At 36.7% G+C, this 24,663-nt stretch overlaps 1 protein-coding gene across 1 annotated transcript in view; it reads left to right on the forward strand.

Annotated features, from left to right (window-relative positions):
• Positions 1-24,663, forward strand: part of LOC123661472 (ceramide transfer protein) — a 55,177-nt gene that overhangs the window by 16,789 nt on the left and 13,725 nt on the right. The gene's annotated exons all lie outside the window — the stretch shown is intronic.

A 24,663-nucleotide genomic window follows, 5' to 3' on the forward strand; every position in this document is an offset into this window, starting at 1 on the left:
AACAAATGCCTGTTGCTATCCTACTTCCCCAAGCAGTGGAAGGTCGCCCACGTATGCATCCTCCGCAAACCAGCCAAAGAGGACTATACTCACCCGAAGTCCTATAGACCTATCGGACTCCTGTCGATCCTAGGAAAGACAGTTGAGAAAATGATGGTAGGTAGACTTCAGTGGAGGCTCTTCCCTACGCTGCACCGAAGCCAGTACGGATTCATGCCACAGAGGGGAACGGAAGACTCCCTCTACGATCTCGTCAAGCATATCAGGCAGGAAATGGACTCTAAGAAGATAGTACTTCTGGTATCGCTTGACATAGAGGGCGCTTTCGATAATGCATGGTGGCCGGCTCTCAAAAAACAGCTGGTGGACAAGCATTGCCCGAGAAACCTATTTACTATGGTCGCCTCATACCTCCAGGATCGAAAGGTCATTGTTAACTACGCCAGAGCGACCAGTGAGAAGGAGACCACGAAGGGTTGCGTCCAAGGATCCATTGGCGGGCCAACCTTTTGGAACCTCATACTGGATTCGCTGCTGAGAAAGATCAGCGATATGGGAGTGTATTGCCAGGCCTTTGCGGACGACGTGGTCCTCGTCTTCTCCAGCCAAAAATCCGGCAACCTACAGACCTCAGCCGAAACCACCTTAGCTGCCGTACAAGAGTGGGGTATACATAACAAACTGAGCTTCGCCGCGCATAAGACCAACGCGATGGTGCTCACTAAAAAGCTGAAATACGATACCCCCATAATCCATATGTCCGGCACCCGACTGAGGCTTGTAGATCAAATAAAACTGCTGGGGCTCATTTTGGACTCGAAGCTCACTTTCAACGCGCACGTATCCGCCATATGCAAAAAAGCTGCGGACATTTATAAACAGCTTGCGCGCGCGGCGAGAGTAACTTGGGGTCTGAATGGAGAGATCGTACGGACCATATATGTGGCGGTAATAGAGCCCATCGTTCTGTACGCAGCGAGCGTATGGTTCTCTGCAGCAGAGAAGTTAACCATACGAAAGCAACTAAACTCCCTGCAGAGAGGATTTGCACTGAAAATGTGCAGGGCGTACAGAACGGTGTCGCTTACATCGGCACTAGTCCTCACAGGCTTACTCCCGTTAGACCTTCGCGTTCGAGAGGCGGCCTTACTTTTTGAGACAAAAAAAGGTTACAGCACGGACCTTCTTCCACCGGGAAGAGAACTGGAGCGCAGGGTGGGACCAATGCAAAACCCCCACCCTTCTCTACTCATGCCAACAGAGTACGAGCGCTTAGAGAGTCTGAACCCCGAAGTCCTTGAGGAACACAGCATCGTCGGACCTCTCATCTTTACCGACGGAAGCAAAATAGAGGGTAAAGTAGGAGCTGCCCTCACATGCTGGGATCAAGACAGGGAAGTAAGATACTCCACTTTCCGGTTAGAGCCGCACAACACTGTCTTTCAATCCGAGATGTACGCACTCTTCAGAGCAGTGGAAATGGCAAAAACCTCAAAGTCACGCTCCATCAACATCCTGAGCGACTCGAGGTCATCTTTAGATCTGATGAGGAGCCCCTCAGTAACTCACCCTCTGGCCGTGGAAATGAAGAGTCAAATCAGACAGCTCCGGGAGGAGAATAAGACAGTACGGTTCTTTTGGTTGAGGGCCCATGTTGGAACACCGGGCAATGAGAGAGCGGACGAACTAGCCAAAAGGGCGGCTTTAACGAAAAAGACGGCACCTGACTACGACAGAGTACCACTCTCGTATGTCAAAAGGCAGATACGGGAAGCGTCTGCCAGGGTGTGGCAAGACAGATACAATTCTTCGGAGACTGGCTCGGTCACGAAAATATTCTTACCGGATGTAAAGACCGCTCGCAGACTGGTAAGGAAATCGGCACCAACATCTGTCGACACACAAATTCTGACCGGCCACGGAGGATTTGCGGCGTATCTTCACAGATTCCACATCACTGACAGTCCTTCGTGCGTCTGCGACCCGAATTGTGAGGAGACAGTTCTGCATATTATACTGAGCTGCCCGAGGTTCAGTAAGGAAAGGCTGGATCTGGAACTCAAACTCCAGATTAAATTAGACCAGCCATCGCTCCATACCATCCTGGAGAGCGAGACTAGCAGAACGTCCTTCCTCACATTCGCGAGAAAGGCCGTCAATACAGCCGCAAAGAGGAACAGCACGCTTTCTCCACCACTGGCTTTAACACCTACGCAGAATGCCAACACCGTCGTTCTTACAACACACACTCAGACACACAACACACAAACACAAATAGAACAAAACCGTGTCCAACAAGTAACTCAGCAGGACAACATCACGGCTCCGCGGATGTCTCCTGGCCGCACCCTTCTGGGCCAAATAACTAGGACCATGTCTTCCTCACTGCAGAACCTGTTCAGGAATAGAGCCAACCAAAACGCACCTCCGCAACCGACTCAGAGCAGGATGACACAATCCTCGCCCAGTGAAGTGAACGGAAGTGGAGAAGTTGGTATTAGGACCAGATGCGTGGCTCTATTCATGGACAGCGAAACGGAGAGGATGGGGATAAGCTTCTGTCGCTCTGAAGAACGCAATCAGCTGGCGATTTCGCCGGGGCTCGCCTTACTGATAAACGGTAGCACCCAAAAGACAAGCATAAAGCGCACAAAAATCACAGCGCTAGCGCAAGAGCAGGAGGGCGACCCGACCTATCGTTTATTGCGGTTGAAAAACAAAGAGATCGCACTTTTCGAATGGGGAGAGACGTCCGCCTTCGCGCAGTCCAGCTTGTGGCTACAGCGCTTGGGCGAGATCCCCGGGGGAATCCCCGGAAGAATCAGTGTCGATTCGATGAGAGTCGGTTATGATAGAGGCAACGTATCGGATAGGTACGGTTGCCTAATGGCTTCTAAGAACAGTGAGGTCATTGTTTACGAAGACAGGGGGGAGGATCTTGGTTACTTAAGACCGAAATCCAAAACACCTTCATCCCCTGCATTGCCGACTGTCAGCGAACCCGCACCTAGTGGCTCGGAGCGCCTACAACAAAAGATCGAGAACCAGAAGGTTGAACAACGCAAAGCAAGGGCCGCACCTGAGTCTAAGCCGAGCTCGATGTCATTGGCGACCTTTATCCAGGCAACCATCTCCCCGAAACAAGGTAAGCTCCCGCATCACCCCTCTCCCAAAAAGGCTGGACAGGGAGAGCGACTATCGGGGACGCTGAGCGGGTTCACCAAAGACGACAGTCCGAGGCACCCGGAGGCGTCACTCGCCGCTCGAACTAGGGCCGATATGGGACAAGTAGAACCACCAAGACTTCGACCTGCGTCCACACCGTTTCAACATGCAGAGAACGCCCTAATCGAGTTCCTGGCCATAATAAAGGCAAACCGCGAGGTAAGCCTGGCCACCTGCAAAAAGATCATGCAGGCCTACCAGTACGATCACCAAAGGCTACTGGAGGTGGAACTCGAGGAAGCCGAAGCAGCCATATACAACAGCAAAACCCGACAAATACTCAAGGGCAAGATGTCGGGTAGGTATATGGCTGCATATAACACCACAGCAGGTTTTGTGAGCGCGGTCGAGTCTGAGGGGAGTGACGAGGAGTCTCAAACCTTCGACACACCTGAAGGGGACCCGGTGGTGGTAGTGGCCAGATGCACGAAAGTAATGCTGGGCGACCGGATGCTGCGGATGGCGAAAACCATCTCGGGCGACCGGGAAGCCGGTTTACCGTCCGTGACCTGGGGGCTACCATCGCTGGAGTGGATAAACGGTGTACCGGGATGCGGTAAGACAACTCGCATAGTCAGGGACTTCGATGAGGACACGGAGGTCGTGATTACGACCACAGTCGAGGCGGCCAAAGACCTAAAGGAAAAACTGGCGCACCGCTATGGCAACAAGGCCAAGCAAAAAGTGCGCACTATGGCATCCGTGCTGGTAAATGGTTTCCGTGAGGGCTCAAAAATCAAACGCCTAACGGTGGACGAAGCCCTCATGAACCATTTCGGAGCCATAGTAATGGCCGCCCGACTATCGGGAGCAGAGAAGGTAGTCCTCATTGGAGATATAAATCAGCTGCCGTACATCGACAGGGACAACCTGTTCGAAATGCGGTACCGCAGACCAAACCTGTTAACAACCATCTCATGTGAGTTGTCATGCACGCATCGTAACCCCAAAGACGTCGCCTTTGCCATCAGTGAGGTTTACAAGACCGTGTACAGCTCAAGCACAAAGATCCGATCTTTGCGAGTGGAGAGCCTCACGGGCGCGCGCATTCCTGTAGGAAGGGACCGGACCTTGTACCTGGTCTTTACGCAAGAGGAGAAGAGATTGCTGACTGACCAGGGATACGGGTCTGGTGAGGGATCGCGCGTCTTAACCATCCATGAGGCGCAGGGCCAGACCTATGAGGACGTCGTTGTCCTCCAGACGAAGACAAGGAGGCTCAAGATTCACGACAGCGTCTCGCACGCTGTAGTCGCGGTGACTAGGCATACCAACACCTGTGTCTATTACACCGACGACCGTGACGACGCAATTGGTCGCTTTGTGACGAAGGCAGCGGAAACTTCTGAAAAAGACATCCTCGAGCACAGCCTCAGGATGGCGATTCACCACAGGGATGCCGCCGTCATTGAGGGTGTGCTCGAAATGTTAAAATTGTAGCACACCTTACTTGTAGGAATAAATTGTATAAGGAAAAAACTTAGGAGTAAGAAAAAAAAAAAAAAAAAAAAAATACTAATAATAACATAGGTTAAGTGTATATTGTAAGTAGGCCAAGTAGGCCATAAGTGTACATATACGTTAGCTAGACAATAAGTGTACATATATTATAGATAGCAAGTAAGTGTATATATAAACATAGATAATAATAATTATTATAATAGTGACAACAATAATTAAAGTAAGGCGTAATATAATTCTATGTCTTTTTGCATGTAAGATATCAATTAAGTTTAGCATAATTTTGGTCGGTGGACTCACGTCTGCATTAGGGATACTAAGATAGAATAATTAGGTCTCTTAGTGTAAGCTGCAGTAGTGTAACAAGTAAACGATCAGTAATAAAACTAAAAATCGGAATAACAAAAGCATGGGCACTTTAAGCCTGTGGACATAACTTTATTTAAAAAAAAAAAAAAAAAAATCTCTAAAAAATTGTAGGCCCAACTATTTTTTAAAATATCTTCAAACAATATCGGACGATAGCAAAAATCTGTCTTAGATAGAAAATATCCACTATAGTGAATTAGGGCAAGGATTTTCGCAGTGACATAATTCAATTGATTACCGCACGACGTGCTTTTATGAACTTGTATTACTTATGCGTATTTACGACTGGTATCAATAAATCACTAACCCACTTCTAAATAAAGAAGGATATTCTCAATTGGACTGCATTTTTTATGTGTGTTATACCATAAGTTTTTACTGGGTGGATCGATTTTGATGATTTCTATAGATTATGCTTTTTGTGTGGTCCCATTTAAATTTGACTGAGATCTGATAAGTAGTTTTTGAGTTCTTAGTTTGCTTGCAAACAATAAGGAAGGTAGGTAGCGTAGGAAGTTTAAAACGAAATTCGATCTTGAGTACTTAATCTTTGTCAATAAATTAGTGAAATTAAACAGCGTTTTGTAGTTTTAAATATAGTAGTGAATATCTTGTTATAGTTTAGTTTTTTTTTTAGTTTTTTTTAATGTCACTTAATCGGCAAACTAGCGTACAGCTCACCTGATGGTAAGCGGTTACCGTAGCTTATAGACACCTGCAACACCAGAAGCATCGCAAGCGCGTTGCCGACTCAATCCCCAATCCCCCCAGGAGCTCTGGTCACCTTACTTACCAACAGGAACACAATACTGCTTGAAAACAGTATTATTTTGCTGTGATCTTCTGTAAGGTCGAGGTACTACCCCAGTCGGGCTGCTCCATATTTTGAGCAGGAAATTCCTGCTGTGCCCTACCTCAGTTTGCTGTGCCCTACCTCAGTTTGCTGTGCCCTACCTCAGTTTGCTGTGCCCTACCTCAGGTTGCTGTGCCCTACCTCAGTTTTTATAAAAAGATAAACAGTTCGAGCTTCGAGCTAAATCTAAGCGAATTGGTTTTTGCGAAATGTATTTCTTGTCGTGTATTTTTCGTCTTTTTCTAAAAAAACGCCAATCTCAGATACTATTTTAACTTCTGTAAATTTCGTTTTGAAATCGACTAGACGGTCGAGAGTCGTAAGACGGTCTTTTGGGCAATGTCTAATGAATAATTATTTTATATAATTATGAATAGTATAATTTAATTATTACATTAAAGCTAAATAAATAAACAAATTAAAGAATATTTCGTTTTTTCTACAATTATAACCTTTTTGGAGATTACGATCAACACATTGACTCCCTTTAAAATACGTTTAAAAAACGCTGGCGTCTTTTTACTTTGGAATTGCAGTATATATTAAATCGTAATTTTAATTAAAAAGTTAAATCAACATTAGATCGGTTACGAATTCAAATGCATATCGGAACCGCTGATTTATTTCATTTGTCTAAATTTGTATGTTGAATTCGTCGCTTGCTGACAGAAAACTTGGATAGTGACGGAACATATTTAGGAGCAAATTTTGATGTGTGTTTGTCTGTCGTTAAATCGTAATTAATATTCAGATTGAGGATTATTGTTCAATCCAAATTTTACTAAAACAAATTTTAAGCACCAAACAAATGCAATAATTTAACTGCGACTGTAATTATTTTTCTATTTATTAATGCTATAAATATTTTTTAATATTATAATTAAAACTAATAATAAAGAAATTTAATTATAAATTTTAATTTATTTTTGTTTGTAATTAATTTTTGATTTTTCAAAATCTGTAGAATTAATTTTAGAAAATTACTAGTTAATGTAATGCCACGTTTTAAAATTAAATAATTAGCAGTAGACTCACTTTACCTCATCAAAATAAATAACAAAATACGAAGATTGCGGAAAATCACGTTAAAACGTAAAGTTCGTATAGAAATGTTACGATATAACATAATATAGATCGTTTGTATACACTCATAATTTTCTCCGCTACACTGAGCGGCGGGCCGCGGTGCCTGACGGACGCACGTTGCTCTGTTTATTTATTTTTTTTACGTTTAACTAACGACAGCGCTGGTTTTATTACATTTTTTTTATTAGTATTAAATCTGTGAGTTCGAGTGGCTTCGGATTTTGTGTTATGTTGATTGTAAACATTTAACTCATACGATGAAGTTTAAAATTTTTAAGAAATGTCAGCGTCAGGTGAGTTGTCTGTTCAACTGCAGCATTATTTACGGATTATTCTATTTAAAAATCAAATGCATATTTGCATATATGCAATCACTTATGTGTCACCGCTTAACTAATATATTAGGAATTTTTGATGGGTTGCATTTTTTGTGTAAATTTATTGATTACTATCACATATTGAAGGTAAAAGCATCTATTTCTAGATGAATATTGCTGTAATCGTCATAAATATTAAATATACTAATAACATTACAAACAATTCGTGTAGTTATCAAAATTAGATGATTACGTACACAATGAAATAAATGAGAACGGTACATACCATTCTATAATTAAATTTTAACAAGAACTTTCTTTACAACCATTTTACATAATCATTGTATCCTCAAGTTAAACAAGTCTAAAGATGATAAACATCTGTTACGTACAGGACTAAGATAACCGAGATGATTTAGTGTTTCATAGAACGGGCGCTTGATTTGTTTTGATTTGGCTAAAATAAACGTTCATTTCATATTTATGACTTCGGTAACAATTCGTTCTAATGAATCACTGAATAAATACACTTGTAAACATATTGTGTTAAATATTGAATCACTTATCATTTAGGAATTTGACCAATATTTCTGTGAAATATATAGTAGCTAAAGAGTAAAGTAGGTGGGTAAGTATTTGATTTTCATAATAAATGGAGACTTTTATGGAAAATAACATAAAAGAGAATTTTGGATTACTGTTCTTGGTTTGATTTTGAACTATCCAATATGTCAATAAAGATGAAGGCATTCTAAATTTAATAAAAAATTGAAAGCGTTAACGCCTACTCTTATTACTTGAGATTTGACTAAAAAACATATTCATTACTTGGTAATTGTGACTATGTGTGAAGGAAACAATAATTTAAAGGCATTAAAAAAAGGCCCATGGGGTATTCGTGTCCTTTTTGTATTTACATATCCCTAGCATCGGGATTTTTATTTAGAGCAATCGAGTATTAAATGACATTCAGTTATTGTAATTATTAATAATCTATAATCTATAATCTATAATAATATATATAAAAGCGAAAGGTCACTCACTCATCACGAAATCTCCGAAACTATAACACCTACAAACTTGAAATTTGGCAGGTAGGCTCCTTATAGGACGTAGACATCCGCTAAGAACGGATTTTACTAAACTCGACCCCTAAGGGGGTAAAACGGGGGTTGGAAGTTTGTATGAAAGTCCTATGTTTTTGAAGTAAGAGACCTGAAATTTAAAATGTATGCTCTATAGATGATGAAAAGGCGTCCAAATAATGTATCTTTAGAAATCAACCCCTTTTTGGGGTTAAATGGGGGATGGTAGGTTGACTCACTGATCACGAAATCTCTGAAACTATAACACCTACAAACTTGAAATTTGGCAGAAAGGCTCTTTATAAGGCGTAGACATCCGTTAAGAACGGATTTTACGAAACTCGACCCCTAAGGGGGTAAAACGGGCGGTTGGAAATTTGTATGAAAGTCCTATGTTTTTGAAGTAAGAGAGATGAAATTTAAAATGTATGCTCTATAGATGATGAGAAGGCGTCCAAATAATGTATCTTTAGAAATCAACCCCTATTTTGGCGTTAAAACGGGGATGGTAGGTTGACTCACTGATCACGAAATCTCCGAAACTATAATACCTACAAACTTGAAATTTGGCAGGTAGGCTTCTTATAGAACGTAGACATCCGCTAAGAACGGATTTTACGAAACTCGACCCCTAAGGGGGTAAAACGGGGGTTGGAAGTTTGTATGAAAGTCCTATATTTTTGAAGTAAGAGACCTGAAAATTAAAATGTATGCTCTATAGATGGTGAGAAAGTGTCCAAATAATGTATCTTTAGAAATCAACCCCTTTTTGGGGTTGAAACGGGGGATGGTACGTTGACTCACTGATCACGAAATCTCCGAAACTATAACACCTACAAACTTGAAATTTGGCAGGAAAGCTTCTTATAGGGCGTAAACATCCGCTAAGAACGAATTTTACGAAACTCGACCCCTAAGGGGGTAAAACGGGGGTTGGAAGTTTGTATGAAAGTCCTATATTTTTGAAGTAAGAGACCTGAAATTTAAAATGTATGCTCTATAGATGATAAGAAGGCGTCCAAATAATTTATCTTTAGAAATCAACCCCTTTTTGGGGTTGAAACGGGGGATGGTACGTTGACTCACTGATCACGAAATCTCCGAAACTATAACACCTACAAACTTGAAATTTGGCAGGAAGGCTTCTTATAGTGCGTAGAAATCCACTAAGAACGGATTTTATGAAACTCGACCCCTAAGGGGGTAAAACGGGGGTTGGAAGTTTGTATGAAAGTCCTATGTTTTAGGAGTAAAAGAAATTTAAAATGTATGCTCTATAGATAGCGAGAAGGTGTCCAAATAATGCATCGTAATCTATATATATAAAAGAGAAAGGTCACTGACTCACTCATCACGAGAACATAATAACCGCTGGATGGCCCATCCATCCAGGATGGACAAAGATGAGGCAGGGAGGTAGGTTATATTTAGTTGACGTCCGCTAAGAACGGATTTTGCGATATTCCACCGCTAAGAGGGTTTAATTAGGGTTGATAGTTTGTATGAAACATATACAGCCTGAAAATAAAACTAAAAATGTGGTGTATAGAGAGGTTTTATAAAAATAACTATTAAATTATACTAAATTGTGCCTTTTAAAAAGTTACTCAGTTTGATAAGCATTTCAAGTGACTGAAATAAAAAAATAATTTACGTTAAACATCTTAATAGTAATGCATATCTTCATAACCACGCGGACGTAGTCGCAGGCGACAGTTAGTGTATTATAAAACAAAGTCCCCAAAAGTATATGTGAAAGATTCCTTCAAAATCTACTGAACGGATTTTCATGCGATTTCACCAATGGAGAGAGGGCTTGGAGAGAAAGGTTTACGGAACGGCTAAGCCGATTTCGATAATAGTTTCACTGGAAGTTTGCCGGGAAAACTTTGTGACACACTGATTTCTACGCGGGCGAAGCCGCGGGCACAGCTAGTTCAATATAAAGTTGAAACAATCTTTCTAAAAATTCAAAATAAATTTAATGGATTAAACTACGTATGAAGAACCTACCGTTTGAAAAGAAGTTGCTTTTGATTTTATGAGCAATAAAGATGTAAAATATACTGATGATGATTTAATTTACGCCTCCCAGACGCACGATATTTGTCTAATTGAATGAGTGTAGCCTTATAAGTAGTAATGTGTTGTTTGTTTTTTTTATCGGTTATACCAACGCGCTATATTAGCGACTAAACTATAAACTTAAGTTATAGACTTCATATAAAGTATACGTGAGAGAATTGGTAGCCAACTTTTTCACTTTTTTCTTTGATCTTTACGTCTTTTCCAGCCTTTTTGTCTCTGCTTCTTCTTCTTTAGGGTTAATGGCTTTCGATAGTGCCAAATGAGCACAGATGTTTTCGCCAATGTCACCTAGAATTTTTGCCTCTGTATGTCATCCATAACCTCAGTTGTTGTCTATATCACTTGTAAAAATATCAAAAAGTGTAAAAGTTAAAAGTTAGTAAAAAGTTATAATTTATACACGTTTATGGGCTTATTTGACAGACTGCCTGTGATACTAGTTGACGTATAATGCCATCCGACAAATAAAAGTGTGATATATTTTCCTTATTTAACATCATACTTCAATTCATCTCTTAAATATTCCTATTTGCAATCTGTAATTCTAATGGTTGTTAGTTGAAGTGATAGAAACTGGTCCAAGTATAGAATAGTGGATGCAGTCTCATCCCGATAAGAAGTTAAGCGAAGATTGATTACGAAGTGTCAAGTAACAAAGTAAATATTTGTTGTTTGTTGCCAACAATACGATAAGGATAGTTCACGGAAACGTTGTTGACGTTTTGATATGCAAGCTCCGTACACGTTACGTGTTGCGGGGATGTTAGTGAAATTGCGTTACTATACTTCATAGACATTCGACAAATGTCTCTCTCAACCTTCATTTACATTAAAGGTACGCTCCTAACAATTAGTCAATAGTAGTTAAGTTGTGTAAGTGATTCTAGAAAATGTTTTTATATGTATTTTATCATTTTTTTAATACAGCTAGGTCGGTAATCAAACTTACTACTCACCTAATGACAATCGATTACCATAGTCTATAGACGTCTGCAACACCAGAAGCATTGCCGATCCTGTCCCCTATCCCCAGGAGCTCTGGTGACCTTACTCACCACAGGAACGCAACATTGCTTGAAAGCAGTATTATTTAGCTGCAATCTTCTGTAAGGTCGAGTTACTTCCACAGTCGGACTGATCCAGATTTTGAGTTTATTACCAGATTGTTCTGCTATTACCGTACCTACCTCAGATGAGCCTGTTTAATAATCACAGCTAAACGGATCTTACTAATCATATCTTGATGAAAGTCGGCCTACAAATAGATCAGGAACTCATATTTAAGGTACTATTTACTTTTTATTCCGAATTTCCCGAAGGATAAGAAAAGAAATGAATCCGAAAAGCTCAGCTAGTTGCTTCGTTTTAACTCTCACATCTCGCGTTTACCTACATTATGATTACTGTTCCTCTGTAATTGGTTGTAACGAGAGCTACTAATGCTGCTATAGTCATTATATTATTTAAACATAATTATTGCTTATATCATGGCTTTCTAAATAAATATTTTTTGTTTTGTGATAGTAAAATTATAAAAAGCCCAATCGTTAGGTCTTGATGTTGACGAGTTCAAAAAAAAAAAACAAAGTTACTCTTTAGGTTCTCTTTTAGAAACTTTATACGTATGAAATGTGTTTAATCTTAAGTAAAAATGTAAATATTCACTTCACTATTTCAACCTACTCGATTTCAATCTGAAACGGATGTGGAAAAATATTTGTAACAAAAAGATTAAGAAGAAATTTATATCCTATAATTTATATTTAGGTAAGTACGTACCTAAATATGTAACGTCAAGTTATGCACCTTTTTTTTTAAAAGATGCTTAGTAAATATATTTTTAGGTACTTTACTGAGATATTTGAAATAGTAGATATTTATTAGTCTTTACGACGTCTTAGCGATCTCGTTAAGATATTTGATTTAAATATAAATATGATTTTTCATTCTAACATAATTTTATTAGTCATATAAATCGTTTTAAACGTTCATCACACAGTCACTCATTTATACACGAATATGAGCTGCTTTTGATGACTGTAATATTGTGATGAATAAGCGCAAACAGACTGTTCCGTGACTCTGACGTCATTTTCATTTATAACTACACATTATTGAGGTTTCATGATAAGAGCAAATGTTTAAATTGATTGTTTTATGCATGTAACTTATGTATGTGTATGTTTCTTTATGAATAGTATTACACGGAGAACTACATAGGTTCAATTAATTTTGTTACAAAACAATGTGATGTTTGAGAACCTAGTGTGTTCTGTAGGTACTAAAAAGGACCTTAATCAATTGAAAATTAAAATTTTGAAGCGTTTTTATTTCGAATGGACTAGTTCGTTATCACAGTTCATAGTGACCATGATCGCTGCTTCAAGTATTTAGGTTTAATTTACGCGCTGTCTGGGATTACGATATATATATGTATATGTACCTACGTATGTATTATTTATCCACAAGAATTAATTCGCTTACCATAGGAACAAACTGCCGTGAGTGTGTATGTTAAACATTTTTTATTTCTTTATTTGTTATTTGTAATTATTAAAACCTATTTTACACCCATTTTCTACATTTATCTGGTAAAAATAGTATACATTAAAATGGAAGTGCTGTAAAGTCGCTTTTTGTTTTTTCGCCAACCATCCTCTATTTCGTTTGAATGTGTAAATAAGTATACACATATAAAACGCATGCTGTAACGTTAAATAAAGCATAACGGTTTGATAGGTTCACGGTTAATAAATACATTTGTAGGCAGGTTTGGTTGCGAACATCTGCACGAGCGCGAACACATGCGTCTTTTGGTACGTGTATGGTCGGTCTTTGAACGTGACGAAATAAGAAAATTCGTATATGTTACTGCCTTTTATATTAATGCAATTTTTATTTTTGTTATAAATAAGTTTTTAAATTAACTTTATTTTATATTTTTTATAAATGTAAAATGGACATAATTTAGTATACAAAAACGCAAATTCATATAGCACTGTGATATAACCTTTCAAGTGATTTATATACTATTTAAAAAAAAAAATTAAAAAATTAATTAACTGAGGCATTCTGCATAGCAGGATATCCTGCTCAAAATCTGGAGCAGTCCGACTGGGGATGTAGCTCCACCATACATAGATCAAAGCTATAATAAATAATACTGCTTTCAAGCAGTGTTGTGTTCCTGTGGTCAGTAAGGTGACAAGAGCTTTTGGGAGGAATTGGGGGTAGGGTCGGCTATGCGCTTGCGATGCTTCTGGTGTTGCAGGCGTCTGTAAGCTACGGTAATTGCTTATCATCAGGTGAGCTGTACGCTTGTTTGCCGACCTAGTGACATAAAAAAAAACATACTTATATTGTAATTAAAACTCGTTTTAGGTAAATGTAGAATTAGGACACTGATGCTCAAACATATTCGCCTTCAATTAGTATACAATAATTACTTTAGTATTACTTATATACTATAATAATACTTCTTAACATAACTGTCGAATTTGTAGATTTTTGTCAGAGACACCATAACACATGTTTGTATTTTGTTATTATTAGTTGAAAATCCCGACACAGGATTTTAATCCCTTTGGATGTCGTTAAATTCAGACGTTATTTATTATTTATTTAAGTTACATATTTTTATTATTAATATTGATTTTAATTTTAAATAGATGGAAAATGATGTAATATAATATGTGTTGTAACTGTTGAGCGAATTATTATAAACTATTTAATAAATATTGTTTAACTAACGTATTTTATTATCCGGGGGTATCGTACGGTATCGTGGGCTGCAGCTACTGCTCTAGCTGGCGACCCCCCGTGGGAGCTCGTGGCGGAGGTCCTTGCCGAGACCTACTCATACGTCTCGGGTAGGAGGGCTCTCGGTGAGAATCTCACGTTGAACGGGATCCTACGGGTGCGCCGGATGGGGCAAGAAGCATTAATGCGGAGGTGGGGGGAGGACCTGGTGGAGCAGCCGTATGGCACACGCGTAACGGCTCCCTTGCGCCCGGTCCTTGAGCGGTGGATGCGCCGTAAGCGCAAACCCCTCACCTTCCGTCTGACGCAGGTTCTCACCGGGCACGGCTGCTTTGGTGAATACTTGTGTCGGACGGCCCAAAGGGAGCCGACGACTGAATGTCACGATTGTGGCGCGGCGGTGGACTCTGCCCAGCACACCCTCGAGGAGTGCCTGAGATGGGCGGCGCTACGTCGCGATCTGACGACAGTCCTCGGAGGGGACTTGTCACTGCCGAGCGTTATCACCGCGATGCTCGGTGACGACGAGTCCTGGAAGGCGATGGTCTCCTTCTGCGAGACAGTAATGTCCCAGAAGGAGAACGACGAGCGGATGAGAGAGGGGGCCGCCGACGAGGCCTCCGTCCGCAGGCGACGAACGGGGGTGCGTAGGAGGCGCTACTTAATGCGTCTCCAGTAACGCCCCTGTGCCCATGTCGGGCCGGGATGGGAACTCGGTCCTGCTAGACATGGCGTCGTCGGGATTGTTCAGGGGTGAGCCGGACAGTCCCATGGAGGAGAAGTCTGGTCTTTTCGCCGAGGCCAGCCTGTCGCTGGAGGGATCCTGTTGCCTGCAGTTCCGGGACCCTCCAATTAAAGCGGCTGAAGGCTCCCGCAGTGGTTTTGGTCGGTAGTGCACCCCCAAGTGCTAAGCCGACATACGGTCTAGGAATGCCTACCCGGGCATCCTGGATATCACCCGTAAATGGGTTACCCTGCGATATCAAAAAAAAAAAAACGTATTTTATTATACATACAATTTTTTATATAATTATAATAAAAAATATTTGTATTTTCAAAATATGTTATTTAAATAGTGAAAAATAAACATCAAATATGGAATATGTGAAGTCGTATAAAAATCCAAGTCGTATAAATTTCCAACCACAGCTTAGTTCACGTTCTTTTGTTTTCTCTCGTCAAAATATAGCCAGTCTATTAGTAATATTGTAACATGACAATCTTTATGATATTAAGTATAGATATAGATAGTAATTATTTAGTAGTATATTGAACTGAAATCGATTTATATGAAAATTGATGATTGTTTTTAGATACAGATTATATCTGTATAATACAAACATCTATTTGTATTTCAGAGGCATTGATTTTATTTCAAGCTCGCGGTAAACCCAGGCATGGCTGAAAAGACGGTTCCAATAAAACTCACGACACACCTTAAAAAACGAATGCGCTTAATTTTTCCAGTAGTGAAACATTATATCACAATGCTTAAAACGTAAACAAATTATTACATGTTTATATTACTTTAAAAAAATTATCTATAGCCATTTTTCTTAAAGTGATTATTTTAATATTTTTTGCCTATTCGAGAAATTCAAGTGACTCAAAATTTATCTTACTTCACTTGATGTGATAACAAAAATTTAAATTTATATAACAGTGGATTGAAAGATACTTCACTTATTTGAATACATTTTTCTGCTAAATTATAGTTCAAGTAGTGCTAAAATAGCACAGATAATTTTGCCAATGACAAGTGTAGTGGAGAAGACAACCTGAATTGATAACCAGTCGACTGATAGATAATATAAATATAATAAATAAAAGTGCAACAAATTGTTTTTTTGATTCTATTTATAAACAAGGAAGGCATTGAAACATCCACCATTTTTTTTTTTTTTTTTGTTTGTTTTGAAATACGGTTAGAAGAAAAAGAAATGAAGGTATATGTAGTTAGGGTTTATATTTATAAGTCAACATTTACACTTGTCACAAATTGTCAATAAGATAAATTCTTATCAGCCAAATCGCATATAAAATCATACAGATCTTATGTGTTTTTTTCGAACGACAAGCTTTAGTACTTGTTTACCAGCACAAGGTACTTTACAGTAGTAATATCAATAAAATCCCGGAAGACATCAAGTTCAATAGACGGTGAATCCCATTAGAACTGGACGCCGGTAGATTTGCTAAGTGCGATCCGTAACGCGATAGCTTCGCAATATCTATGAACAGGTTTCTGGCACGGAGCCTAGGTCGTCTCAGAGCAGAACATACTTGATACTTGTTCGAAGGCGAGGCGAAGTGATATCGTCTCTTCAGCCTTGTTAGTAGCCTTATTAAAGAGATAAAACGTCTGCTTACGTATGTAGGTTAGTGATATGTAAGAAGGTTTTTATTGTTTAACATGCAATTTACTTAATAGTTAAATGAAGATAATTTTTGATTTTAGTTAAGACCCCGCTGTACGCATTAATGCTTTATTTTCACATTCCACCTTTTGTTATTCACGATTCAGCCTGTAACATACAACTGCTGGGCATAGGACTCTCTCTCCATGTAGAAGGATGGATCGGAGTTTCATACAACCGCTGGTTAACCCTGTATTCTTTCCTGTAACCTTTTAATTATGGTTATAATCACTTAACGTAACAACCAAATATTAAAAAAAAATACGTTGAAATTAGGCTTATTATTTAGAAAACCGGTTTACCATTAATAGAGACCGTTAGCGAACTTTGAAAAGAAGTTAAAGAGGTAAATGTAAAATTATTTTTTAAATTACTCAAACATATAGGCTTGCCTCAGTTGTATCGGAAAATAGTAATTGCTTGTAAAATTCATTTCATATTATATTCCACAGCGTTTTAAAAATGTTGCAAATTAAGTACTCAATTCTGTACTTAAACCAATTATCTACATCAGAATAGAAACAAGGCCTGAAAACTTAAGACCACAATATAATGTACCTATACACAATACTTGTGTATCAAAATAAATTAATGCAGAAATTTGTACTTGAAAAAGTTTAAGTTTCCGTATTCATATTATATTCTTAAAATGACCTCCCTGATAATGTCATCCAACATTAACTGGATCCGACACTTAGCATTTCATATTTTTATCAGACGATTATATACCTACTCCAGTCTTCCATCTGAATAATAATCAAAACGGTTAGTATTTTATGACAACCGTTCTGGTGTAGTGGTAAGTGTAGTGGCCTAAACACCAGTGGTCGCGAATTCTATCCGTCTGGATTAACTTGATCCGACACTTAGTATTTTATATTCTTATAAAACGATTTATACCTACCTTCCTCGTGTCTTTCGTCTGAATATATCTCGATGATTCTGATGATGACTGATTCATGTCAAACAAAATTTTTTAATTGCTTAAGAAGGGCTCGTGTATTATAAAAACCTGGCTCGAGGATCACCTAATATATACAACTCACCAAACGACACAGACTACGTCAAATATCTGTATGTTCTTTACAAATATCTGCCATGAGTGGGGACCGAATTTGTGACCACTAGTGCCACAGCTAGTTACTATTAACCGACTTCCAAAAAAGGAGGAGGTTCTCAATTCGACTGTATTTTTTTTATGCATGTTACATCAGAACTTTTGATCGTGTGGACCGATTTCGACAATTTTTTTTTTAATCGAAAGGTGGTGTGTGTCAATTGGTCCCATTTAAATTTATTTGAGATCTAACAACTACTTTTCGAGTTATATCTAATAATGCGTTTTTACTTGACGCTTTTTTCGTCGACCTACGTTCTATTATACCGCATAACTTTCTACTGGATGTACCGATTTTGATAATTCTTTTTGTGTTGGAAAGAGGATATCCCTAGTTTAGTACCATGATAAGGAAATCAGGATCTGATGATGGGATCCCAGAGAAATCGAGGGAAACTCTTGAGAATCCGCAATAATTTTTTACTGGGTGTACCGATTTTGATAATTCTTTTTTTGTTGGAAAGAAAATATCCCTAGTTTAGTACCATGATAAGGAAACTAGGATCTGATGATGGGATCCTAGAGAAATCAAGGCAACTTCTTGAAAATCCGCAATAATTTTTTACTGGGTGTACTGATTTTCATAATTTTCAATTTAATCGAAAGCTTATGTTTGTCATGTGGCCACATATAAATTTTATTGAGTTACTTGACTGTTTTTTTTTGTGGACCTACGTTGTATTACTCGTCGATGTAATTGAAGTCGGTTTTTTTGTCGTTTGCGAGCAAACACAATTATGATCAAACAGTTCTATTTCGAAGAGATTAAACAAACAAAGAAACATTATATATATTTTTAATGCTGTTCAGAGATAGAAGAAGAATATAAATACAATAATAAAAAAAGAATAATACAATAATAATTAATATAGGGTGGCAGTAACCCGTAAAGCTACGAGTATTATAAATCAATACACCCTGCAGGCTGATAACGAACGTTTGCATTGCGGCTGCCTTTCGATTAAATATGTATGTCATATTTATGACTGTCTATATATTTACTAGCTGACTACGTTACCATTGAAAAACGTAAAAAGTTTACTAAATAATTATAGCTATTAAAATCTACTATATCTTAAAAGATGTATTGATAATCTATACTAATATTATAAAGAGGTAAAGCTTCTAACTTTGTTTGTTTTTAGGGGGTAATCTTCGCAAATATTGATCCGATCATTCTTTCACTAACTGAAATATACACTATTCAAGAGTGATATAGGCTATATTTTATTGTTATTGAACTAAAAATTCAGTGATAAATAATAGTATAAGTAAATCAAGTCGGAGAAATGCGAGCGATATGAAAACTTTACTATATATATTTGCATCACAAAAACAATAATTAACGCCCAACAAAGTGGGCAGGGGTCGGCGAGTATGTTATAAACGGAATATTATATATTATAGTGTTAATTTGTTTTTAATTCGATGATCATGAGAACTACGATTCGATATGATTTTTTTTAAGTTACAGCTCTAGTTCCTTACGCACAATTTCTTTCAAGGCATTGTGTATATATAAAATAGTTGCTATCTCGTTACATGAGTCATAGAATTACAGCTGTAGCCAAATATGTCTACCGATCTACTAATGAAACTTTATAAAGTAGGTAAAATCGTGAGAGGTGTACAGTGACTTAAATATAATTGACGTAATTTATCACCCAACGTTATATTACTAAAACAAATCAAGTACTTGATAAATTTACAATTATTAGCATCGAATAGGGAGCGACATCATTGCAACTGCATATATGGTAACAAATAAACCTCTGGCATAACAAATGGCATAACAATTCTAACTGCAATGTACACGATTGTTATGATATCCATTTATAAACGCTCTAAAAATTATATATTTTTTTATATTATTTTAATAAAGATATTATTTATCTTGGTATATTATTATAAAAATTAATCGCCGATGTGTACTCGCGTAACTTCCGAATGACTGCACTAAGTTGCATATTTGTTTTTTTTTTGTGTTCATTTTTGTTAAGATAGGGTACAAAAAAAGTTGAATATAAAATCGGCATATGCACTCAAAAATTGTGGTACGAAGTTCGCCGGGTAGGCTGGTTACTCATGAATGTGGAATATTTATGACACAACTAGCTACGCCACGTGGATATAAAGTAGCCTGTGTTATTCTTGGTCTCCAGCTATCTACATAACAAAGTTCATTAAAATCGACCCAGTTGTTTTACGTAAAAGAGTTACAAACATACATACATACAAATATTTATACCTACATAGCTACATATATATGTATATATAGATCCATCTTCACAAACTATCGTTTTTATAATATTAGTAGGATTACGTGTAAAAAATTACAAAGTCGACTTGTAACGGCGTCATTACATTGAAATCGGCTCACAATGTTGAGCACTTGGCTAATCCATCAAAATCTGTTGTCTACGTGTCTAGCACTTTTAATATGAATTGAACACATAAAAAAGAACACGTACTAATCGCATTCGCTGATAAAACAATATAGCTTTATTGAATATTTTTTTCGACCGATTTCTTTAAGAATTTATATTATACCTTTAGACCCGCAATTGTTTCTTTCGCAAATGAAAGTCAAAAAAGTGACTGAAAATCGATGATACCGAGTTCTTGAAAGAACATTTAATATATTAATGAAAACTTTTTCTCTATTTTTCGGTTGTCTGTAAAAGACAATTATTAGTGATAAAGCCGCCTTTACGATTTTTTTTAAGTTGTATTATTGTTATTTTCCTTGTGTAATTTCAAATGTGCAATAAAGTTTTAAATTAAAAACAAATAAATAAATGGCAAAACATACAAAAATTAAGCTATGTACGAAATTATAAAGATGATCTACAAATATATATGAATCATTAATAGTCATAGGATGGCAAATCGACTTACGAACTTTATAGGGTATCAAAATAAAAATCATGTTCCTAAGTTGTCAACAGAACTTAGAAGTGACTAATGTAATGGAATTTGCCATGTATTTTTCAATCAGTTCAGTGTATGCTTACTAAATTTTCAACGATTTTTATGTGAAATAAGCATTATATCAAATATAGGACATACAAATGAAAACGAATACATAATATCTAGAATATTTCATATTAATTGTAATTGAAGTAGTATCTTTGCTTAGCTGTCGTTTTTACCAAGTTGCTTTTAAATTTGCTATAGACTCTGTTTTCAAATGACAAAAAAAAGTCAACTTTTTTTTGAGATTAAAACTAGAAACGCGTGTTTGAAATCTATTTATTGTTTTTTATGATATTTGATATAAAACTCTTTTCTCCTTTTTATGCTTTTAATGGTTTCGATATATGAAAGATGATCATCAATAATGAAAATTTCCGCCTTCCTATATTGCTATATTAACCAGACAACGTATTACTATATTCTTTTTTGATAAAACGAAACATCTATATCGAAATCCAGTTCACAAACGACGCGCCTAGTACATATATCTATATCTCAAACAGTTTCAATAACCTTCGTCTAACTCCATTTGTTGTGGATATAGGTCAGGTGAGTTCATGATCTTTTTCATATAGCTGAACAATTTGAAGTCCACATGGCAACGGAGGGTGCGCCGTTACGTCATCACTGCTAATATCGGGGAAGACTCGGCGACCCTTTTGTTACGACAGACGACTTTATACGTATACGACGACATTTCACGTTCCCTTTTGTTTATCCGTTCTCTTGGCTTTTTTGATGAGATATCGAATCGCATTATATTGTGTTCTTTCGCTGCTACGTAAACTGGGTACGTTTTGAGATATTTTGTTTTGTCTGTTTTTAAATTCCTACAATTGTTTGATGCTTATTGTTTTGATTGATTGATTTGTCGGTTATTTAGTAACACCTGTGTTATGAGTTGTTTGTAGGTTTTTTAGCTGTTTATTTATAATTAAAGCATAATTGTTCCTTCTTGTTTTCAGTTAGTGTTACTAAGAGGTTTCTTTGATTTTGAATTAATTATAATTAATTATTAAAATTTGATTTCTATCGTGATTGATGAAGAAGTTTTAAAGTGTTTTTCAGATGACTATCTATAAGTTATGTATACCTTCTTTTAGATGAAGTATAGAGTACACTTTAACAGTATGTGGAAAGGCTTCTAATAAGAAGACTTAATAACATGTTAAAATAGATAAGAAAATCGTGACCGAGCGCGTATTAAGTACGTGAACCAATGCGCTGTTGATAAATACGTTTCACAAATAGCCGTTTATTATTATCTACCGATCAAGAATCATTTTTAATACAAATAGCATTTCCACAATTTTATCTCTAGTAAGCTAAACGGCTGTTTGTAGTTTAAAATCTTCACTGCCCGTGTGAATTAGTTCAAATTTGCGTGAATGTTACATCAGAGCGGAGCGGTTCTAATGTGTTAATTCAACTCAATCCTGAACAAAAACGGATTCTTTGTTGATGGCAGCATTAGTTTTGTAAACCTAATGGCGTAACCTTGATGTCGAGCGGTTAACGAATTCCAATGTTTATCATTCGGTGCTAAGAATAGACGTTCCATTTTACGATATGTTAGAGTCAGACCGATATATGATTGAATAACCGATATATAGGTATATCAAAGTATTTTTAAATCTCTACTTACATGTTCGTTATATACTGTTATTGATTTTTAACCGACTTCCAAAAAAGGAGGAGGTTCTCAATTCGACTGTATTTTTTTTTTTTATGTATGTTACATCATTTATTGTTAATTTTTTTCTAATTTGCTTTCGAAAATGTGTTAAATATCTTGATTGTTCATCTGTTGTGGTTTTATATTTACTTTTATTGTTGATCTACGTATCATAGTAGTGCTTTCAAATCTTATTGACTGCTCTGAATGTTAGCTCGTATAATAAAAAATAACCACAGCTACGCCTTTAGTCTTTTTCTATTGACTAATAAAAACTGAGTGTTTAGTATCAAAATGTGTCAAATACAATACTTTTTCAAGACGGGATGCTATTGATAGAACTTCATAGGACATTGAACTTTCAATTCACAATCAATAATATTGTGAAATATCTCATTCTTTGGATTGAAGATATTTCGAAGGACTCTGTATAATCGATACTTTATAATATTAAGCCAAAAGTATATCTTTCTCAATATTTGTCTGTATCTTGGTCGAGCGTCAAGTCGAAGTACTAAATGAATTTAATCATTTAAAATTCATCTAGTACTAGTAGTAGTCATAGATTGATATCTTGACATGATTTAAGTTCATTTTTCGAGCTAAGACACTGGCTGCTTTTTATGGTAAAATTGATTACAGTTTCTTCGATAGAAGGGATGGAAGTTAAATTGAGTAATTGCGAGCGAAGTCACCGTTACAGCTTCGTAAAAATATTTTAATAACAGAAGCATTAAAGGCTAACATTCACTACCACCGGTTTCACTTTCACCGTGATTGTTGCTTTTTGTTTTTGTTGTACGCTTATGTGAATGTAATGATAGCTTAAACATAATGTGAAATCATCGCCGTGACCGAAACTCTTGGTAAAAAAAATAATTAAAATGAAGAGTGACATGACAATCAATTATTTTCGTGGATGTTGAAATTTTGACATTTAAATGATAAAGAAAGTTTTCGTTTATGTGATTTGTCAATAGAGATTGCAATCTGTTGTCGTTATGAAATCATAATAACCTAACATTTCTTTTTCATTCCAACATAAGTAGTTCGTTAATGAAGTTCAAAAATAGTACATCTATACATATAATAAAATGGTAGGAAAATCAAAACTGTACATTGAATATTTTTTTAAAAGAATACTTGGGGTGTGATCTACAATCGACACCGAAGCCAAAAATATAGTTTTTAGAATTTTTGTCTGTTTGTCTGTATGTATGTCCGGGATAAACTCAAAAAGTACTGCATGGATATACTTCAAATATGGCATGAATATTATTAAGAAGTTGGGTCAACATATAGGCTACATAATTATTATCACCCTATCACCTACGGGGAACGACTAACGAGCAGTGAACCTTTATTTCTTCAACGCATTCTGTAACAACGTGTAATCTAACGAAGCATATTTGAATGTTGTTGTTATTATGTTAATAACCATGCTATAAGCCAGCTGCACACTATAAATAAAGACATTCTGTAGTATATTTAGTATCAGCATTGCAACCGTGCGAAGCCGGGGCGGGCCGTTAGTATTATATAAAAGCAGATTTCTTATACCCATATTTGTTTTTTTAATTATTATTTATAGCTTTTTTATAGTCTTTATAAGCTAATTTTATAAAGAGACAACAATGAGAATCTCAGTTTTAAAACAAATTGTATATCAAATTAAATGTAAAAATATTTATTATTCTTCTCTACCCTTTCTTTTACCCATTTCAAGCTAACGGTCGAGTTATTTTTTTTTATTTGGCTTAGTAAATGTATTATTTATCAACGCGTAAAGTTTCGGTTACGGATATGTATACGAATATTTGCAAAATAATACTCTTATATATATTATGGTTACAGATATTAAATGATTTTGAATTATCCTTTAGTTGAGATTAAAGATATTAAATTTTTAAGATAATTCGTTTGTCGTGTTGTGTTTTCGGAACCCCGACATAGGAGAAAAACCTATTGTGGGCCGTTGAGAGTGAAGCGCTTATTATTATTATTTAAATATACTTATATCAAATAATATATAACTTGAATACTGTAAGAAAAACAGCGGTGAATCTCACAATTATTTATTGCTACTTTCAAAATTTACTGAGATTAAGGCAATAAAGGACGCGCACAGCTTATGTTGTTGAATTGGGAAAATGTAAAGAAAAAAACGTAGCACGGGTATTATTTAGAAAAGAAAGAAAGAATGAAAGTATTTTATTGTTTACAATAATAAAAATC

Source organism: Melitaea cinxia, chromosome 17 (genome assembly GCF_905220565.1).
Source record: "Melitaea cinxia chromosome 17, ilMelCinx1.1, whole genome shotgun sequence".
Classification (NCBI taxonomy): domain Eukaryota; kingdom Metazoa; phylum Arthropoda; class Insecta; order Lepidoptera; family Nymphalidae; genus Melitaea; species Melitaea cinxia.